Source organism: Phyllobates terribilis, unplaced genomic scaffold (assembly GCF_046119375.1).
Source record: "Phyllobates terribilis strain yellow unplaced genomic scaffold, ASM4611937v1 Scaffold_7__3_contigs__length_470593459, whole genome shotgun sequence".
Lineage (NCBI taxonomy): Eukaryota > Metazoa > Chordata > Amphibia > Anura > Dendrobatidae > Phyllobates > Phyllobates terribilis.
The window spans coordinates 291,353,578-291,360,663 of record NW_027362767.1 but is presented as its reverse complement, the minus strand read 5'-3'; positions in this window follow the sequence as shown (position 1 = coordinate 291,360,663).

The window sequence follows — 7,086 nt, the reverse complement described above, 5'->3', positions numbered from 1 at the left end:
CCACCCTTGCTCCCCACAAACAAACAGTGTCCCAGTCCACAAGTGTTGGGCTGTGTAGTTTGCATTGTACTCACTTGCAGGCCGGAGGCCTCCGCTACATCCACATCCACGGTTCCATGACCAGCCGCACACACCAGAGGTCTGGGTACCGTGTGTATGTCTGCATACCAGGTGTATGTCTGCGTACCGTTGTATGTCTGCGTACCGTGTGTATGTCTGCGTACTGTGTGTGTATGTGTGCGTACCATTTGTATGTCTGCGTACCGTGTGTATGTCTGCGTACCGTGTGTATGTCTGTGTACCGTGTGTGTGTATGTCTACGTACCGCGTGTGTGCATGTCTGCATACTGTGTGTGTGCATGTCTGCATACTATGTGTGAGCATGTCTGCATACTGTGTGTGCAGGTCCGCGTACTGTATGTGCATGTCTGCGTACTGTGTGTGTATGTCTGTGTACTGTGTGTGTGCATGTCTGCATACTGTGTGTGTGCATGTCTGCATACTGTGTGTGTGCATGTCTGCATACTGTGTGTGCATGTGTGCATGTCTGCGCACTGTGTGTATGTCTGCGTACCGTGTGTATGTCTGCATACTGTGTGTGTATGTCTGCGTACTGTGTGTATGTCTGCGTACAATTTGTATGTCTGCGTACCGTGTATATGTCTGCGTACCGTGTGTATGTCTGTGTACCTTGTGTGTGTATGTCTGCGTACCGTGTGTGCATGTCTGCGTACCGTGTGTGTGCGCATGTCTGCGTACCATGTGTGTGCATGTCTGTGTACTGTGTGTGCATGTCTGCGTACCGCGTGTGCGTGCATGTCTGCGTACTGTGTGTGCATGTCTGTGTACCATGTGTGTGTGCATGTCTGCATACTGTGTGTATGTGTGCGTGCTGTGTGTGTATGTCTGTGTACCGTTTGTATGTCTGTGTACTGTGTGTATGTCTGTGTACCGTGTGTGTGTGCATGTCTGCGTACCATTTGGGCGTGCATGTCTGCGTACTGTGTGTGTGCATATCTGCGTACTGTGTGTGTGCATGTCTGCGTACTGTGTGTGCGTGTCTGCATACTGTGTGTGTGTGTGTGCGCATGTCTGTGTACTGTGTGTGTGCATGTCTGTGTACTGTGTGTGTGCATGTCTGCGTACTGTGTGTGTGCATGTCTGTGTACTGTGTGTGTGTCTGTGTACTATGTGTGTGCGTGTGTGCATGTCTGCGTACTGTGTGTGTGCGCGCATGTCTGTTTACTCTGTGCGTGCATGTCTGCACACTGTGTGTATGTCTGTGTACTGTGTGCATGTCTGCGTACCGTGTGTGCGTACTGTGTGTGCGTGCATGTTTGCGTACTGTGTGTGTGTGCATGTCTGTGACTCGCCCCCTGGGCCGTGGGGCACTCGGGACCGAGCTTCAGGGCAATGCTGGGAGTAGTAGTGGCGACCCGGTCCCGTGGCTCAGGGTGGTCAGACCAAGGTTGTGGCAGTCTCTGTGTCAGTATAATGCAATGTCCGACTACGCCACCCGTGGATTGCGGTCAATAAGAACCGCCGCTGCTGAACCGACCTCTGAGGCTGATGTTGTGAGGGCAGCAGAGTGTAGTATAACTCCCCACGGGAGGAGTCTAGCCTCAGGGCAATGTAGAGCGATGATGGTGGTTGTGGTGCGGGGCGTCCCAGTACTAGTAGTGCTGTACGCGGTGAGAAAGCACAGAGAAAAGGTGTTGCAGTTCAGGTTCTTTACTCACAGTTCTCATCCAGGTCACTTGTGCACAGGTAGGACCGCCTGAGCCGTGCTGCGTCCACCAGGCAGGGGGCTCGATCAACCCCCAGGCAATTCCGGAGTGTGGCACAGTACTCCCTTCTATCCTTTCGTCAGCCGTGCCCCACCAGTGACACTACTTCTGTCCAGCTGCCTTGGGTCTTCTCCTGGGAGGGCTGGGTGCCCACTTCCCTGACCCTATGTGGTGTGCCTTCCTAGTAGGTGTAGTGAGGGGTCGCACCAGTAAATGATCACGACCACCGGTTCTTGGCTAAGGATTAGTCACCTCCACCAACTTGGGATCCGGTACCCTGTTCTGCCAACCCGTTACCCGCAATCTCCTGGGTCCTTAGGGTTCCTTCTGCCTTCGTGTCTCTGGGCCTCTCCTGGTGTTCCGTTCCTTCTTACTTTCCTTTCTGTTCTCTTCTCTTCTCTCAGGCCCCGGCCTTTACTCTAGGCCTGGCCCTGGAGCAGAGCTCCTGCAGAGCCTCTGCCCCCTGTCACCTCTCCTCACAGACTGCACTTCTTCTCTCAACAACAACAACCTGATCTAAGATGGTGCCCACCTTTTATACCTCCCTCTCTGTGTATGAGCCCAGGTGACCTGCAACCAATGGGCTCCTACCTATGCCCAGAAACCAGACCCTATCTGCTCCCACATCACTAGGTTCCCCCCCTCCCCACTCCAGGCAGGGAACAAGGTCACTCGTGCCTGCATTTATATTAATGGGAGCACCATCAAGCTGTCCCCCCCCTGAATGAGGAGTGTAATGTGTGCAGCTCACAGAGCCCAGGTCCACAAACCATCCTTACCCAGGAGTGGGATATCACACCTCTCGATGAGGTGCAATACCTCTGTAGCGACCGAGACCTCGGGGCGCTACCTCTGCGTACTGTATGAGCATGTTTGCATACTGTGTGTGTGCATGTCTGCGTACTGTGTGTGTGCATGTCTGCGTACTGTGTGTGCGTGTGTGTATGTCTGCATACTGTGTGTGTGTGCATGTCTGCATACTATGTGTGCGTGCCTGCATACTGTGCGCGCGTGTGTGCATGTCTGCATACGGTGTGTGCGTGTGTGTATGTCTGCGTACTGTGTGTGTGCATGTCTGCGTACTCTGTGTGTGCATGTCTGCATACTGTCTGTGTGCGTGTGTGAATGTCTGCGTACCATGTGTGTGAGCATGTTTGCGTACTGTGTGCGTGCATGTCTGCATACTGTGTGTGTGCATGTCTGCATACCGTGTGTGTGCATGTCTGCGTACCGTGTGTGCGTGCATGTCTGCGTACTGTGTGAGCATGTCTGCGTACCGTGTGTGTGCGCAAGTCTGCATACTGTGTGTGTGTATGTATGCGTACGGTGTGTGTATGTCTGCGTACCGTTTGTATGTCTGCGTACCGTGTGTATGTCTGCGTACTGTGTGTATGTCTGCGTACCGTTTGGGCGTGCATGTCTGCGTACTGTGTGTGTGCATGTCTCCGTACTGTGTGTGCATATCTGCGTACTGTGCGTGTGCACGGCTGCGTACTGTGTTTGCATGTCTGTGTACTGTGTGTGTGCATGTCTGTGTACTGTGTGTGTGCATGTCTGCGTACTGTGTGTGTGCATGTCTGTGTACTGTGTGTGCATGTGTGCATGTCTGTGTACTGTGTGTATGTTTGCATACTGTGTGTACGTGTCTGCGTACTGTGTGTGTGCGTGCATGTCTGCATACTGTGTGTGTGCATGTCTGCGTACTGTGTGCGTGCATGTCTGCGTACCGTGTGCGTGCTGTGTGTGCATTTTTGCATATGTGAAGGATGAGGGGCTGGTCCCTGTGTTGTGTACCTTTATTTCTCTGCCGTATCTGTGCATCATGAATGATGGTATGTGTTAAAGGGGCCCATTGAGACTCTTTGCCCGGGGCCCACGAAAACCTGCTGCTGGCCCTGTAACTTATAAATATTAAACTTCATCTGCCAAGTGCTTGACCATGCAGTCATCTTATTTAGATCTTTTTGTAATATTATGCAGTCTAACTCAGTTTTTATCATCCTTCATAGTATAGTATCATCAGCAAAGTCTGACACTTTACTCTCAATCTCATCCATAAAGGAGGGGGCTGGAGTCGGGCGTAGCTAGAGGGAAGCCCCCCATGATTGGGATTGGCCAGGAGGATTTGAGTTTGGAAGATGCAGGGGTTTAGGATTGGGTATGGAAGTATGGGGGCGGGCACTATAAGAATTGAGGGGTGGTCTATGGGGAATAGTGTGGGAAGGGCCATTCTTCTGTAGGACTCAGACAGGGAAGACCCCATATGTCCCAAATCCCTACCTCGATGGAGTCCGTGGAAGCGTTGGTGGCCCAGCTGCGGGACTCGGCCCGTTATAGAGATCCAGGCTGGCTGGCGCCCCAGCTGTCATCCTTGCTGGGGGCAGCATGTGCGGAGGAAGAGGCACCGGGACCCAGCGGGAGATCCAGAAGATCGCGGCCTCCGGAGCGGCTGTCGCCCGAGGTATCTGCGGGCAGCAGGCGGCGGCTGCGGAGCCCCTCACGGGACCCTGCGGGTGGCGAGCAGCACAGTGCAGTGCCACGCCGCCATGCTTGCACCGGCAGGAATCCGCACAGACGGCCTGCGGGCCCTGGACGGCATGGATCGGGGCCGGCGCCGAAGCACAGGCTGCACAGGAAATGCGGGCCGCACAGGAAGTGCGGCTGGCGGCAGCAGCGCACCCCGGACCGGAAGTCAGGACAGCGCCTAGCAGGGACATCCCTGCATCAGATAGATCTGCCTGCTCACGGCAGAACATTGGCGATCTGAGGCGCGCAGCAGTGGAGTAGGCGGGACGGACATTCAGAACGGCGGGTATCCCTGGCGATGCTCCTGTCGGGGTACCTGCCAGACGGAGCGGGAGACTCAACATAAGGCGGCGATCGGAGGGCAGGCAGCAGCAGGGAGAAGCTGCACTGGCAGGCCCAGCTCTTCAGTCTGCGGCGGGCGGCACGGGCCGGGCCAGTCGGTCCGGGTCTGGGGGCGATCAGGGTCACAGGCCTACTAAGCGGAGCAGAGCGAGGACAAGCAGGAGGCGAACTCCAGGCGTGGGAGCAGCAGCGGCTGCGGCAGGCGCTCGGGTCCCCCCCGGTGATGAGGAGGCCGGGGGAGCGGGCCTGGAGCATGGCCGCCAATCGGAAGGATCGGATTTGGAACAAGGAACCGACAATTCACGGGATCGGCAGGACTCAGGATTGTCGGCTGGCGGGGACACAGCACCTGCGCAGCTACGTGAGTATGATTATAGGTCTGTTTTTTTCCCTGCAGGGGCTGTATCGCAAGGGGTAGCGAGTAGTCAATTAGTGAGGCACGAGGCGAGGAATGTGGGTGGGCCGAGTGGGGCACAGGTACCGGGGCTTAGTTATATTTTACGCACTATGTCGCAAGTATTGTTGAGGTTAGAAGGTGGGACAGCAGGCAAGACGGGTGTCTCGCCCGTGAGAGCTTGGTTGCCTGGGCAGGCGGCGGCGCAGCGGGCTGGGCCTGAGGGGGTCAGGTCAATGGTTGCTCGCGAGGAGGTGCCATCTGGGGTTTCATTATCGGTGCAGACCGAAAAAGAAGAAGGCGATACGGTAAAGCTTGATGATTGGGTGAGGGGTGAGGTGTACGTGTGTTTTGCGGGGCCTTTGGGGGCGCATTTAAAAAAAGAGGTAAGGGAAAAAAATTGGCGGGATGAGTATGTCGAAATCTTCTCCCTCCTCCCCTTGGAAAAGTTCAATTTAGATAAGGGAAAGAAGGACGATAGCAAGAAGGAGGAGGAAGAAAAGCGTAGGTGGCGATTGATTCCCCAGACGTTTGTAAATTGGTTGCAAGCATTTGCAATATTGGCTAGCGTTATCGGGGAGAAGTTTCCGGAAAATTGCTCCAGTTTATTTTGTTATTTGGATTCTATAGGGGAGGTCCACCGTACATACGGGGGGCAGACATGGTTATGTTACAACGAGCAGTTCAGGCAGAGGAAGGTGGTGAGGCCAGAAATTAAGTGGGATCAGAAGGACATAGGGTTGTGGCTTAAGGTAATGGCTCCGGCCAGGTACGGGCAGTCCTTTCATGGGAGCAGAGGCAGCGGCAGACGATAGTCTGGACCCGGGGGGGAGGGGGTGTAACGCAGGGGCGCAGGGTGGAAAAGAAAAATCGGGAACATGTTGGCAGTTTAATGACGGTCAATGCAAGTATGGGAACAGTTGTAAGTTCAAACACGTGTGTTCCCATTGTAACGGGAGTTCCCACGGCTCCTCTAAATGTTTTAAGAAAGCAAAAGGGAAGCCTTCAGTGGGTCCCGGTCAGGGGGGAGACTCCAGTGAAACTTCCCGGGATGGCCCCCTTTCTAAGTAGATATCCAGATCGGGAAAAAGCGGATGTTATTAGTTACCGTTTTTTAGAAGGTTTTAGGATTCCTCCACCCGCACATAAAGTTCCTTTTTCACTTAAGAATTTGAGGTCGGCCCAGTTGCATCTGGACATGGTCAGTGCAAAGTTGTCTAAAGAGGTGGAGTTGGGTCGTATGGCTGGTCCTTTTCGCCGTTTGCCGGGTGAGGGTGTGATTATTTCTCCATTGGGAGTTGTGCCAAAGAAGGAACCGAATAAATTTTGTTTGATCCAGGACTTGTCATATCCAAAAGGGCTTTCAGTGAATGATGGTATTGCTCAGGATCTATGTTCGGTGGAGTATACATCATTTGATGCTGCAGTAAAATGGGTGCGCAGGTATGGGCCTGGGTCGTTGTTGGCTAAGACCGACATTGAGTCGGCATTTAGATTACTTCCGGTGCACCCGGATAGCATTCCGTTGTTCGGATGTTTTTGGCGTGAGGAGTACTACCTAGATAGATGTTTGCCCATGGGTTGTGCAATTTCTTGTTCGTTGTTTGAAACTTTTAGCACTTTCTTGGGATGGGCGGTACGAGATGTTGCAGGTATACAGTCGGTTATTCATTATTTGGATGATTTTTTGTTTATAGGTCCTCCAGAATCGTTAGTTTGTGGGAACTTGTTAGCATCTATGTTTTGGGTGGCTAGGCATTTTGGCGTTCCTCTGGCAGAACAGAAAACAGAAGGGCCTTGTACTGTGTTGAGTTTCTTAGGTATGCTGATTGATTCAGAAAAGATGGAATGTCACTACCGGAGGATAAATTGCTCTTGCTGAGGCAGGAGGTGGACAGGGTGGGGAGCTTGGGTAAGGTAACGTTGAAGGAGTTGCAATCCCTGTTGGGGAGGTTGAATTTCGCTTGCAGAATTATGCCTATGGGCAGGATTTTTTGTCGCAGGTTGTCCGGGGCGACTGCAGGTGTGAGGGCACCG